We start from the raw sequence: 14,883 nt of genomic DNA, 5'->3' as shown, positions 1-14,883 counted from the left end.
CCCCCTGGGGTCCATGGGAGGAGAGGCCTAGAAAGGAAGAGGGTGCAGGCCCTGCCCTGAAGAGGACAGCACCTCCCACACCTCAGTGTGAAGAAACAGTCGGCCATGACCAAAAACAGTCTTAGCTCAGGCTGCCATGACAGAACATCGTGAACTGGGTGGCCTAACACAGACTTATTTCTCATGGTTCTAGAAGCTGGAAGCTCAAGCACAGGGTGCCAGCGTGGTCAGACTCTGGGAGGATCCTCCTCCCAGCTTGTGGACGGTGACCTTCTTGCCATGTCCTCACGTGGCACAGAGAGAGGAAGCAAGTCTCTCGTGTCTCTTCTTCTTTTTTTAATGTTTATTTATTTGGAGAGAGAGCAGAGAGGATGAGAGAGAACCCCAAGCAGGCTCCTCGCTGTCAGTGCAGAGCCGGATGTGGGGCTCAATCTCATGAACTGTGAGATCATGACCGGAAAGTAGGACACTTAACCAACCGAGCCCCCCAGGTGGCCCTCATGTCTCTTCTTAGAAGGACACTAATCCCACATGGGGCCCCACCCTCATGAACTCATCAGAGCCTAATTACCCCATCCCCAGATATTGTCACATTGGGAGGTAGAGCTTCAATGTGTGATTCTGGAGGGGAGGGGACACAATTCAGTCCATACCTATTAAGCACAAAAGGCCCAAAGGCAGGGGACCAAGCCTAATGTTCACTCAGCTCACATTTCCTGAGTACCTACTGTGTACCAATGCAGTGGGCTCAACCCACATGAGGCATGGCCCCTGCCCTTGAGAAATCCCCAGTCCCCCCAACCCCCAGGGCACCCAGGCCTGAAAGTGTCCCAGTGACACAGATACTCTGATAGAGTGACACCAGTGCTGAGTGTGTGGCAAAGGGTGGCCAGGAACCCAGTAAGGCCTTGGTGGAGGTGGGGGGTAGGGGGTGCGGCCCCAGCAGAGTGGGACCCGCCTGTGCAGACGCGGAGGCCTCATAGCATGGGCTGGCCCGGGACCACAGAGGGAAGGGGGAAAGCTCGGTCAGGCTGCCCTCAGTAAGGAACCTCACCGGAAATCCAGAGGCAGAATGAGCAGTGAACCGAGTGCCCTGCTCAAGGTCATCCAGGAAGGCCGGGCTTCCATCTTGCTGCTGTGGCACACTCAGCCCCACCTCTTCTCTGCCCCCAAGGTCCCTGTCACAGCTGCAGGTGTCACACCCATCCAAAATGATGGTCATTCAAGAGGAGCAGTAGTTTCCCTGTGTGTCTCTTTGCATCGCGGAGGAAAGCCTTCCCAGAATCCCAAGGCCCTTCCTTCATTCCAGTGGGTGGATCTGGACACACATTCTAGCTCTGATGAAGACAGACGCAGCCTCCCATAAGGGCGTAGACCTGGCCCGATTCCCATCCTGACAAGGGTGAACAATTGTCTTCCTGGGACATGGTGGTGAACCTGGGGACAGCAGAGTACCCTGTGGGTGACAGTGGGCAGAGAGGCACTCAGGGGACTGAATGTCCATGTTCCTTTGGGAGGGGACTCAGAGGGAGTGGGAGGGAGTCAGGAGGGGGAGAGAAGGAGGGATCAGGTCATGATTGACCTTGAGAGCTGAAAGGTAAATTTTAATACCCACAAAGCCATGGAAACTGCCAAAGGATTTAAGCAGATTTGTTTTAAAAGATCATTCTATAATAGAAAAATAATTGTAAAGAATCTAAATGCCCAAGAAATGGGAATTAGTTAAATACTTCATACATACAAAGGCTGGAATCTTGAGAGGTCTCTTAAAGAGATATTTTACAAAGAATTTTCAGAGTCCAAGAAAATGCAATATTATACTGAGTTAGGGAGGTCAGGGACGGAAATGCAAGATAAAAATGTTAAAATATTCACAGGAAAGGGGCACCTGGGTGGCTGGGTCGGTTAAGCTTCCGATCTCTGCTCAGGTCATGATCTTGCAGTTCTGTGAGTTCAAGTCCTGCGTCGGGCTCTGGGCTGACCACTCAGAGCCTGGAACCTGCTTCAGATTCTGTGCTTCCCTCTCTCTCTCTGCCCCTCCCCTGCTTGTGTTCTCTCTCTCTCAAAAATAAAATAAAACATTCCAAAAAATTTTTAATTCCAAAAAATTTTTAATTCATAGAAAAAAGACTGAAAGGAAATAAACCCAAGTGGTATTTGCCCTTCTTTCTACTTTTTCCATATTTAATCATTTTCCTATGATGGACATGTTTAACTGTTACCTTTCAGAAAGGGGAGCAATGTTGAATTTTGACAAAGTACACTTGTTGCGAGGACAATGAGTAAAGGGGGACGGAAAGGTAGAAGAGGCACTTTTGAGAAAGACCTGCTGAGAAGGAGGGCGTAGGGTACGCTGAGTTTGAGATGTGACCCAAGTGGTGAGGTGTAGGGGAGTACAACTCAAAAACGCCCCTCGGCATGATGAGCAAAGGGGGCTTCTGTTAGGGGCCACCGCGTGGAGGGTGGAGGAGGGCAGCAGCCCCTGCCCAGACCCCCAGGCCCTCTGAGTCCCTGTCTCAGCTTCTCCTTCCGCTCCCAGCCGGGCCTTCCTCCCTCTGGCCGGAAGACCCCTAAGTCACCCATACTATGGCTGGGACAGCCAGCCCCCCCCCGACCCCCAGTACAGCCCATGGTAAATAGGAGAGAGAGGGCCTTCCCCTCGGCCCTATCACGTCCTGGACCGTAAGCCCCCACTACGAGCAGACCTAGATCCTACAGGCCATGATGATGTCAGCCCCACCCCCAAAGACACTGTGTCTGTGTCCCCAGAGTCTATTTGGGCTCGAGAGGAAGTAGCCGCCGCGATGGTCATCAGTACTTTCCAAATGTCAGAAAAAGTCGGGGGGTGGGGGGAAGCCTCTCCAGCATACTGCTGGGTCTGCCTCCACTCGCTCTGGTGCCTGGAAATCACAGGTGCGGCTCTCAGTGCTCACCTCCGCCGACCAGGAGCCAGACAGAACACAGTGTCCTGGGAAAAAGAGCCCTGGTACCGGGCTGGAGACCTGGTTAAATCCCCCTGAGGGCCACTGACTTCTCTGAGCCTTTGTAAGGCCACCAAAGTGGTCACTGCTGTGAGCACTGATGACCCGAGACACAGGGGGCCAGCCTGACTCTGGGGGCCCCCCAGTGGGGCTGGAAAGCCCCGCAAGTTTCCCACCAGGCTCCCCACTAGCCCTGCCCTGCCCCCACCCCCCCAGCTTGCTGGCCTGCAGTCTGCAGCGCTCTGGCGGTCCATGACCCCTGCACTGCTCACAAGGACCCCACGTGGTGGGCTTTGGCCTAGGCTGTGCACCTTACAGGCTTTCCCACACCATTTCCCCAGACCGGAGTGTCAGCGGGGCCATGCTCTGATCATGTCTCTGCCTCACTGTGCCTGGAGCCCAAGAGGTGATCAACAGTTCTCGAGAGAGAAGGAAAGTCCAGGTTTGGGCCCTGCTTTGCCTCCTCATGTGACTCACCCACAGACACACCCCAAACCCAGCTGTTAGGTCAAGGGATCGAGGCACAAGCCAAAGGTAGTTCGCTCCAGAGGTAAGCATATCAGTTTCTTGTGGCAGCCATAACAGGGTATCCAGAACTAGGTGACTTGAAATGTTTATCTTTTAACGATTCTGGAGATGAGAAATCAAAGGCAAGGTGTCCGGACGGCCATGCTCCCTGTGAAGATCACGGGGAAGACTCTATCCTTGACGCTCTCCTTATTTCTGGTGGCGTCAGGCAATCCTCGGCCTTCTTTGGCTTCCAGGCACGTCACCACAGCCTCTGCATCCGTCATCACATGGCCTTCTTCCTTGAGTGTCTGCATCTCTCTGTCTGAATCTCCCTCTGCTTCCCTTTGTAAGGACCCCAGTCACTGGATCAGGGCCCCCCTAAATCCAGTAGAACCTCACCTTAACTTACATCTGCAAAGACCGCATTTCCAAATAAGGTTACAACCCTTAGGGGGTTAGGCCTTGAAGAGCTCTTTTGGGGGGGACACAATGCAGCCCTAATGAGAAGGGTCACAGTAGGTGACCTCATCTCTGGGCAGATGAGTGAGCCTAAATGGTTAGCAGCAGGATTTCTTCCAGGTGGGGACTTTCTCAGCTAGAGGAGCCTCCCTCCATGCCTGTCTGGGGAGCGTCTTCCCACTCAGGGGCGCCCCCTGGCACTGGGGGTGGGGGGGGGGGGGGCAGACAGGGCTGCCGGCCTGCCCTACAGTGCCCAAGGCCCTTCTGCGACCTAGACTCCCTAACGGGCCAGGAAGCCACAGCCGGCCTCAAACCTCAGGGGTCCCCTTCTCTGAGAGTTCACACTACCTGAGGGGCCTGGCATATGGGCCACCTTCGCCTGAGGAAGCTTTTTGTGAGGGGGGCTTGCAGGGCCCCGGGCTGCCCTCCCGACACTCAGGAGGTCTCTCCTCAAATCCTCCCGGGGGGTGGGGTGGGGGCGGAGTTTGGCTCTGGTTATCAAGCTAGTGAAGAGGGGAGGCAGGGCTCTGCGTGGCCCAGGAAGGGGGTCCGGTGGCAGCTTCCGACTTGTCTGGCGCAAGCTCAGGGAAGCCCCGGCAGCAGGGGGCGCAGCGGCGCCCTCCCCACCGCGTTCAGCTGGCCAGACAGATGGCGGAGGCGGCCTCACAGCTCTCCCTCCATGGTATCGCCACTGACGATGACGCTCCTTTTGCTGGTGCTGGAGCTCCCAGCATCTGGCCGCTCCTTCGAGGCCCGGGCCCAGCATGCAGCCCTCACCCCAGCACACTGCTCTGGGTCCCCCTGAAGGTGTGCAGCTGATGCTAAAATTCCCTCTGCCTTCGAGTCCTTGGCCCTGCCTCCTCCAGCAAGCTTTCCTCCACGCCCCTCCCCACTCGCCCTACTGCATCAACAGGGTCCGCAGCGGACTCTACCGGTTACTCCTTCCAGGGCGGAACTGCTCAGGCCTGGATCCCCAAGGGCTGGCGCGCTGTCAGTTGGACAATAAACTGGACCTCGAGGGCGTTATGCTGGGTGAAGTCAGTCAAACAGAAAGAAATATCGTGTGTGCTCCTTATATGCGGAATCTAAAAACAAAACCCAAAGTCACAAGTGCAGAGAACAGGGGGTTGCGAAATGGATGAAGTGGATCAAAATGTGCAAACTGCCAATGATAAAATAAATAAGTTATGAGCATAGGGATGTAATGCAAAACAACAACAACAACAACAACAAAAACCCAATAAAGGAAAGGGTAAGCGGGTGAATGATAGAGGGCATTTGCTCCTGGGGCGTCTGGGGGTTAAAAAGCGAGAAGCCAGAGCGGAGAGTAGGGAGGGGGCGGGACGGGGAGCAGGGGTGGCGAGAAGCACCCCAAGCCACTGGGCAGATAGGCGGCCTCGGCAGCCGGGGCACAGCTGTCACTGGTAGTGGTGACGGGAGGGCAAAGGTTCTGGGTCCAGGGCCCTGGGAGGAGGCGAGCAAAGGCCGGCCAGGAGCCACCCACATAATGTGCCAGGCGTGAGCTGCGGACCTCACCGCGCCCTTCACCCTGAGGTAGGAGGGCAGCAGGGAGCCGCAGCGGGCGTGGTTCCGGAGCCCCTGTGCCCACTTCATCCACTCCCGGGGGGGGGGGGGGGGGTCACCCTGAGACTCCGATCCTGGCCCCGGTGGCCGGACAAGCCCGTGCTGGCTCAGCCGGACCTCCCATTCCCTGGACTGAGCAGCTCCTGCCACAGGGACCCAGCCTTTCAGCCAGAGCGAGGGTGCAGGCTGAGGCCTGGATGGGCCGCTGGCTACAGCCTGTGTCTGCTGGAGCCCGTGAGCCAGTCTGATGGTGGCAGTCAGTGCCCTCCTCCTGAATACCTGTCCTCTTCGGGGCCACGGTGAGACCTCCAGACTCTCCAGGCCCAGGGTGGCCCCGGGCTCCTCAGCTGGGGATGGTGGCTGCCCTCCACCCCGCCCCTCCCTCACCGTCCTCCTCCTTCCCCATGGGGGACACAAGTACTCTGGCAGCTGGCCCAGTGCCTACACCCCCAGGGCCCTCTCATCCCAGCCGCCGGGGGGAGGCCGGACCTGCAGACGGCAATGTGCCCAGGCTCGGTGCAGGGGTGCAGGACCTAGGCCGGCCCAGCAGTCCTCCCCACCCCTCACGCCACCTCAAGGGGACCCACTGCACCTCATCTGGCTCAGGGCCCATCCTACTGTGGGGTTTTAATTTTTTAATTTTTTAAGTTTGTTTTTGAGAGAGGGAGAGAGGACACATGTGCATGCATGTAAGTGGGGGAGGGGCAGAAAGCGATGGAGAGGGAGGATCCCAAGCGGGCTCTACACCGTAAACACAGAGCCCAACATGGAGACATGGATTCCCATCTCACAAACCATAAGATCATGACCTGAGCGGAAATCAAGAGTCAGATACTTAATCCACCGAGCCACCCAGGCGCCCCCATTGTACCGTGTTTTTATGTGCCAGCAGGCCTCAGGTCAAGGGCTTGGGAAGAGCGTGGGAAAGCAATGGCCAGCACCTTGACGGGGAAGGAGAGGCCAGCCTGCCCGGACAAAGGAGCCCAGGCAGGAAGTAGGGCAGGTCAGCACATGGCTCTGCTGGCAGAGGTGGGGGCTGGGCTGACTTCCCATTACTGGCAAGTTCTACATGGGGATGCAGCCTGGCACGAATCCTCCCACTCCAGCCTCCACCCAAGCCCAGGGCGCCCATAATGACCATGATGTGCCAGGCAGGAAGGTACGCTATTGCATCAACCCCCACTGTGTCCTTCAGTTCTGAGATGGAAGTCCTCCTCTCTCCCCCAGCCCCTGTGCCCCATGGAAAGACTCCCCACAATTACCATTCTCACTTGTGGCCGTGGAGGTGGGGTCAGTCGCCCAGGGAGCTCAGGCGCTGCTGATTTGGAAAGATGGAATCTGCTTGGAAATTCCTTTCTTTTCCCCAGTGAGTTCAGGAAGGACTTGAGCAGTTTCTGCCTGTCCCTTTCTAACTGGGATTTTCCTGACTGCCGTGCAGTTTTCTCAGTTGGGACATTTTTCATACAATCTTGAAGTCATCCATTATTTTATCTTCTTCAGTTAATTTTGTGTGCATTCCTTTCCTCTTTTCCCTTTTCAACAATTTTCCAGTGAGTACTGGACCCAGCTGCATAAACTCATTTCTCTACCGCTGCCTTTGGTTCCTCTCCCAGGTCTCTGTAGTAACACCCCCAAGTTCCCACCTGGGACCCCACCCTCCTGGGTCCTGAGTTAGCTCACACTTCCTCTCCATCCAGTGGCTCCTTCTGCATCTCCAAAGGGGAAAACTGTCCTCCAAAGCATCGTCTACTGTTCTCTACCGTTGTCCTTTGGTTTGATGGATTGTGCAGGATGTTTGGGCTGAGCTACCTGAAAGATGATGTGTTTTCATCTGTCTTCTTAATCTTTCTGGTAGGGCAAAGCCTTTACCCCAACTTGTCTGAATATCACAATCTCTCATCTTCCAGGTCTTTTGGAAAATTCCCTATTCATTTTGAGAGAGAGCATGCACAAGCAAAGGAGGGGCAGAGAGAGATCTCAGGCAGGCTCCATGTCTGATACCATGAACTGTGAGATCATGCCCTGAGCCAAAATCAAGAGTCAGACATTCAACTGACTGAGCCGTCCAGGCACCCCAGAAAATTCCCTATTTTAAGCTCAAGAGCTCTGATGTTTGTGTTTCCTTTTCTATCAAGAAGGAAGTTACTTACATAATTTTGAATCCTGAGACAGGACTGACTGACCCCATAGCCCACTGGTTCACTCACTTAATGACATCATTCAGGACCTATGTCTGTCCATCTGCTTTCACAGAGACTGCATCCTCAGCCCAGTGAGCAAGATGGCCATGGCAGGTCCAGAAACACGAGAGAGAGCATCTCATCCATTAGCTCTCTGCTGAGAATGAGAAAACCCTTTCCCAAAAGGTTTCCAGCAGGTTTCTCTTTCTACATCATTGGCCTGAATTGCATCTCTAAGTGTATAGAAGAACATTTGCCTGTTTTGCCATTTTTAAGTATACAATTCCGCGGCATTCACTGTATTCACATGGTTGTGCAACCATCCATTCTATTTCCGAAACCTTTGCATCATCCCAAACACAAACTCTGTAGCCATCCCGAGCAAGTACTCCCCTTCCCTTCTCTCCACAACTCCCCAGGCACCTGGATTCTACTTCCTGTCTCTATGAATTTGCCAATTCTAGATATTTCAGGTAAGTGGAACCATAGCATATTTATCCTTTTGTGCCTGGCTTCTTTGATTTAGCATGTTTTCAAAGTACCCATGTTGTTGCTTTTATAGAAAGTTCACTCTTTTTTTGTGGCTGAATAATAGTCCATCATATGGATAGACCATATTTTGTTTATCCACATATGCTGATGGGCATTTGGGTTGTGTCTACCTTTCACTATTGTGACTAAGGCTGCAGCAAACAGCAACACGCAGGGATCTCTTCAAGTCCTTGTTTTCCATTTTTTTGAGTTCATACCTAGGAGGGAAATTGCTGGATCATATGATAATTCTCTTTAGCTTTTTGAGGCATTGCCAAACTATTTCCCACAGCGTCTGCACCATTTTACATTCCCACGAGCAATGTATCAGGCTTCCAAGTCCTCCACGTCCTTGTCAACACTTATTTTTTTATGACAGCTGTCCCAGTAGATGGTATCTCATTGTGGTTTTGATTGCTTCCCTAACGATAAGTATATTGAGCAACTGTTCATGTGCTTATTGGACATTTGTATATTTTCCTTGGAGAAATATCTATTCGGGTCCTTTGCCCATCTTCTAATTGGGTTATTCATCCTGTTACTGTTGAGTTTTATCTCTTCATACATTCTGGATATTAATTTCCTACCAAGTATGTGATTGGCAAATATTTTCTCCCATTCTCTGGACTGTCTTTTCACTGATGATAATATCCTTTGAGGCACAGTTTTTTAATTTTGATGAAGATTAATTTATCCATTTTCCTTTTGTTTCTCATGCTTTTGGAATTATATCTAAAACTCCATTGCAAAATCCAAGGTCACGAAAATATATACCTGAGTTTTCTTTTAGGAGTTGTATGGCTTAGTTCGTATATTTAGGTCATTGATCCACTTGAGTTCAGTTTTGTGGCCACTGTGAGGCAGAGATCCAATGTTCTTCTTTTGCAAGTGGAAATTCAGTTGTCACTTAAGAGACTATCCCTTCCCTATTGGATGGTTTTGGCAACCTTAGCAAGTATCAATTGGTCAGAGACACCTGGGTTTATTTCTGGACTCTCAGTTCTATTTGAATGGTCTGCATGTCTGGCCTTAGGCCAGTACCACACTATTTGATTACTGTAGCCTTGTAGTAAGTTTCAATTATTTATTTTGAGAGAGAGAGAGAGAGAGAGAGAGAGAGAGAGAAAACTTGTTCTATTTGAAAGGTCTGTATGTCTAGCCTTAGGCCAGTACCACAGTACCTGATTACTGTAGTCTTGTAGTAAGTTTCATTTATTTATTTATTTTGAAAGAGAGAGAGAGAATGAACTTGGAGGGGCAGAGAGAGAGGGAGAGAGAATCCTAAGCAGGCTCCACGTGCTCACAGCAGGGCTCAAATTCACAAACCGTGAGATCATGCCCTGAGCCAAAATCAAGAGCAGGAGACTTAACTGACTGAGGCACCCAGGTGCCCTGTAGTAAGTTTTAAAATCAGTAAATGTGAATCCTATGGCTTTGTCCTTCTTCAAGACTGTTTTGGCTACTCAGGGTCCCTTAAAAATCCTTATGAATTTCATAGGCTTTTCCATTTCTGCCCAAAAGTCTGCTGGATGTTGTTGGGGATTGCATCGAATTTGTAGATCTTTTGGAGTTGTTTTGACATTCTAGTAATATTGTCTCCCCACCCATGAACATATCTGTCCACTTATTTAGGTCTTCTTTATCTTTCAACATGTTTTTTGTTTTGTTTTTAGTTTTCATTGTAAAAGTTTTTATTCTTGGTTAAGTTTATCCCTAGTTATTTTATTTTTTTAGGTACTATTTGTAAATAGAATTGTCTTGTTAATAACTTTTTATTGCTTTTCCAAGTGTATAGAACACGGTGCATTTTTGTGTGTTTAATCCTGTACCCTGCAACTTTGCGGAATACTTACTAGTTCTAGTAGCTTTCTTGCAAATAGTTTGAGATTTTCTGCATATGGGATTATGTCATCTGCGTATATAGTTTTATTTCTTCCGATTCAATTTAGATGCCTTTCACCTATCTAATTTCTTCGGCTAGGACTTTAGTACATGTTGAATAGCAGTAGTGAACTGGGTGTCCTTGTCTTGTTCCTGAACTCAGGAGGAAATCCTTCAGCGCTTTACCATTGAGTTGGTGTTAGCTGTGGTTATTTCCTGTATGGCCTTTATCACACTGAGCCAATTCCCTTGAACTTCTAGTTTTCTGAGTGTTTTTATCATGCAAGGGTGTTAGATTTTGTCAAGTGCCTTTCTGTGTTAATGGAGATGATCATTTTTTTTCTTTCATTCTATTAGTGTGTTGTATTACATTGGTATTTTTGTGTTGAACCACCTTGTACTCCTGGGATACCCCCCCCCCCGACCATGGTGTATAACCACTTAATATGCTGTTGGATTCAGTTTATTAGTATTTTGATGAGGATTTTTGCATCTATATCCATAAAGGATGTTGGTCTGTCATTTTCTTGTGAGATCTTAATCGGGGCAAGGGAGAAGGGAGCTCCAAAACTCTGAGCGGAACCATGAACGTGGCCCCAGAAAATCTGGAGGCAGGACTATCAGCCTCATTGGGTCAGCATGGCCTCGGGACCACTTGGGAGAGCACTGTTGGCACAGAATCTCTGCGCAGGCAGAACTGTTGTGGCAGATGCTCACTGCCGTGTGCTGAACATCTAAGAGGAAGCCTGGCACATAGTAGATGTTCAGACAAGAACTGTTGAAAGAATTGATGAATACAAAGTTGAAAGAGACAGGCAGACCGGCCAATGTTCTATTTCTTGACTGTGGTGCTGCAGCGCCCCCCTGTGGAACCGGTGGGGAGAGCCATTTAGATGCGGGCAGCTCTAGAATGACAGGACGCGTCAAGGCAGAGGTCAAAGGGCTCAGGACACAGCCTTCAGCACTCTTGTTTGCTAAGCAAGCAGAGGGTCCCAAGGCTAGCCCAAATCAGCCAGGTTTTTCTGAGAAGCTGGGCCTATGTTCTGGCTCCGCCTGGGGTAAGCGGGCACACCTGGGTCCATATCCTGACTGGGACAACTGTACCTGCTATGGCCTAGACACACGGCTGACCAACCCTCGCCACACACACACACACACACACACACACACACACACACACACGTCCAGATGTCAGTAATAGGAGACTCGTTCACTGGTGTTTTAGGGAGACACCCCTTGTGGGGAAGTTGTGTGTCGAAGGCGATAACCTCCACACCCTGGTGCTGGACCAAGTTCTAGGAAGGCAAGCCCAGTGCTTCCTGGGGAGAGCTCAGAGGCAGGAAGGGCAGATTGTGGGTCTGGGAAAGTGCAGGGTTGGACAGGGTGTCACAAGGCAGTCCAGGCTCGCCCCCGGAGCTCTTGGGATGGCTTTACGTGACATACAGAGAGACTGCTTTCCTTAACGCATGTTAGCAGCACCGAAACCAGCCCATCACAACTGTGATTAACCTTTCAGGCTAAGCCCGTGTAAAAGCAGGTGGGCAAAAATGATGTTACAGGAAGTTCTAAGTAACACAGATGTGGCAACATCGCGCTGTGTTAATACAGTGAGTGACAGCTTGTCCCGATATGTCTGGGACTTTCCTGGTTTCAGTGCTGCAAGTCCCATGTCCCAGGAACCCTCTGGGTCACAGGCCAACTGGGACAGTTGGTGACCTGCACGTGAATGCCTGAGGCTTGGGATATGCTGAACTCAGGCTTTGAGTCATCCAGATGTGGTTCAAGTCCTGGTCCAACACCCACTGGCAGCCAGATTCTTGTTTCTTGGTTAAGACCACAGAAGTCATGGTAAGCAGTAAATGGGGATCGGGTGGAGTCCGAGTAGGTGCTTAATGGGTTCAGCATTCATTTGACAATTTTTTTACAATAAAAATTGTGACAGTTTTATGCAAGAACTGCCTAAGTTTCAGCGTTTAATATTTAACAGTGCAACTGACCAAAGTCCAAGATGTGAAGTGACCATGTTCAAGAACCTGGGGGCGGGGGGAAGCGGGGAATCACTCTATAAACTAATAGAGTATATGACAGGAAGAATGTATACACTATAATAGAAAACCTGTCTCTATATAGTAGTTGCTTCAAAAAGGCATTTGGGGGCACCTGGGTGGCTCAGTTGGCTAAGTGTCCAACTCTTGGTTTCAGCTTAGATCATGATCTCACAGTTTGTGAGTTCAAGTCCTGTGTTGGGCTCACTGCCGTCAGCACAGAGCCCACTTTGGACCCTCTGTCTCCCTCTTGCTCTCTCTCTCTCAAAATAAACATTAAAATAAGATTTTTAAAGCCATTTGTTCTTCTCTTGGCTTGTAAAAGTGGTGTTCCGGATTCCAGTGTAAGTTAGCAAACTTCAGCTCTTTTGTGTGGTAGGTATTTTGTCTTCATCCTCCAGTCCTTCCACCCCAGCCTGAGTCGTGAGGTCTGCAACGCTGTTCTCCAGGTTGTCCCTGTGCCTACTCGTGTCATCAATTCTTCCAATGATCCGGTGGGACGCGGTCTGATACGTATCTCCCATCTGTTGCAGGAGTGTCTGCACCATTGAGGTGAGATCTTGCACGGTCTTGGGGTCAGTCTCGGCCATGTCCCCGGTTCCCAGCTTTCATCCGCAACTACTTGAGCACCAGCTGCATGCCAGGAAGCATGCCCAGTGCCCCCGATGCAACAGGGGGTGAGCTGTAATCAGGAGGGCAGGTAAGCAACTCCCACAGGTGCTGACAGTGGAGATGGGCTGATGTTGGGCACACAGGGGGACATCTGGAGGAAGGGATGCACGACCTTGGCCCTCAACGAGAAGCCTGAAGTCACGGGGCCTGGAACCACGGTGTTGCAGCAGGAGGAGGGCAAGCCACCCGAAGGAGCGGAAGCTAGCAGCACCGCTGGAGGCCGAACCGCTGGAGGCCGCGCCACCGCGCAGTGAAAGCCAGCAAGGGAGTTCTGACTCCGTGTTCCGGGCAAATGGAGGCCCTTCCGGTTTCCATGCAGAGGGAGGAGCATGATCTCGTTTCTGGATACAGCTGGAAAATGGAGTCACCTGACGAAGGCAACTGCCTGATGCAAGTCAAGCCAGATGCTGACTTGGTCAAGGGGTGTAGCTGCAAAATTGAGGAGGCACTTCAGAGACAGAGTGAGCAGGACTTGAGGACTGATGGAACATGAGAGGAATCAAGGGCAAGTCAACAACTCATTGAGCCCAGGATCACTGAAAAGCAGAAGTTTGGGCACATGTCAGGGTGGAGAACTTCGGAAGTACGACTTTAAATTTGGCTTATGATACACTGAGTCTGAGGTGCCCGTGGAACATCCATATGGAGCCAGAAGGGTCCTGGCAGAGATCTGGGTTGGAGGTAGGGACTTGGGGGCCATGAGCATGTAGATAGGTTTTGGTATAACTCATGTTCACCACACCATGAGGCAGGTACTAGTCTCCCATTTACAAGCACAAGGCAGAAAGGCTGATAGCTGGGCTCTGATAGGGTATATTTTTATATTATTATGATCCAACAGTTGGCCTAAAGTACTGTCCTTGACTCTCCTAGGCTGAGAACTGTGTGTGCCGCCAGGCCTTCGTTAACCCGGCATCCGTTGAGCTCCTACTGCAGACAGCGGTGAGGGGACCCAGCACTTGCCCAGGAGAACCCCTCCCCACCCCCAATACCTCCTCTGGCCAGATCCTCCCATCCTAGGCAGGAGCTTCTGACCCGAGGGTCCCTAAGGGATCAATGAGCACATGGAACTGTATGCAAACCACCCACATGCCCAGATGCCTAAGAGAATCCCCAACCTAAAACTGAGTAAGAACCAGTGGCATTATTCACAATAGCCAAGGAATGGAAACAAACTAAATGTTCATCAGTGGAGGAAGGGCTAAAGAAAATGAGTCCTAAATACAGCGGGATATTACTATTCAGCCATGAGAAAGAAGGAAATCCGACCAATTGCGACATGGATGGAACTTGAGGGCATTGTGCTAAGTGAAATAAGCCAGACGGGGAAGACACCTATTGGATTCTATCACCTATATGTAGAATCTAAAAAAGGCAAACTCAGGAACAGAGGGTTGAAGGGTGTTTGCCGAGGACCAGTGTAGGGAGAAATGGGGAGAGGTTGATAGAAAGGCACCAACTTGCAGCTATGAGTAAGGGCTGAGGATCTAACAAAAAACGTTTATGAATCTTTCTGTTAAACGTTGAAGATTTTTGTACAGAAAACATAAATAAGAACCAATGGCAAACCATGCGAGAGCCCTGAGTGTCTGGGCAGACTTTCCCACGAACACCTACCCTGTTGCCTTGCCAGCTAGAAGATTCTCAGAGCTCTTGAAAGGACAGGACCAGTGGGCTCAGGGAGCACGGGAATGTGGCGCGGTCACTCCAGGGTAGGGCTATTGGCTGCGATCCAGCGAGGAGAGAGCTGTCCCAGGAGCTGTGGAGCCCTGAAGGGTGGCAGGGTTTTGTGGGTTGTTCCAGATCCGTGTGGTGGTTTCTTGCTGAGGAGACTCTGCTCGGAGCCACGGCGGTTTGACATGGATAAGCTTCTCCCATGGGAATTTGTGACCCGGTAGGAATGGCCTTGGGGTGGAGCAGGAAAGGGGAGACTGTGCTCTGTGGCAACTCTGGCGTTCGGAGCCAAGACTCACAGTGCTGAGGGCAGAGGGTGAGGAGAGTGGGGAATTCCTACCCCGGGCCTTACGACCCAGGGCCAGT

At 51.1% G+C, this 14,883-nt stretch overlaps 1 pseudogene; it reads right to left on the bottom strand.

The window, feature by feature from the left end:
* Window positions 1–12,530: 12,530 nt before the first annotated feature.
* LOC115286548 lies at window positions 12,531–12,763 on the bottom strand (annotated as a pseudogene).
* Between the last annotated feature and the right edge of the window lie 2,120 nt (window positions 12,764–14,883).

This window comes from Suricata suricatta, chromosome 3, assembly GCF_006229205.1.
Source record: "Suricata suricatta isolate VVHF042 chromosome 3, meerkat_22Aug2017_6uvM2_HiC, whole genome shotgun sequence".
NCBI lineage: Eukaryota > Metazoa > Chordata > Mammalia > Carnivora > Herpestidae > Suricata > Suricata suricatta.
Note: the sequence above shows the minus strand (reverse complement) of the source record. Positions and strands in the feature narration are given on the sequence as shown.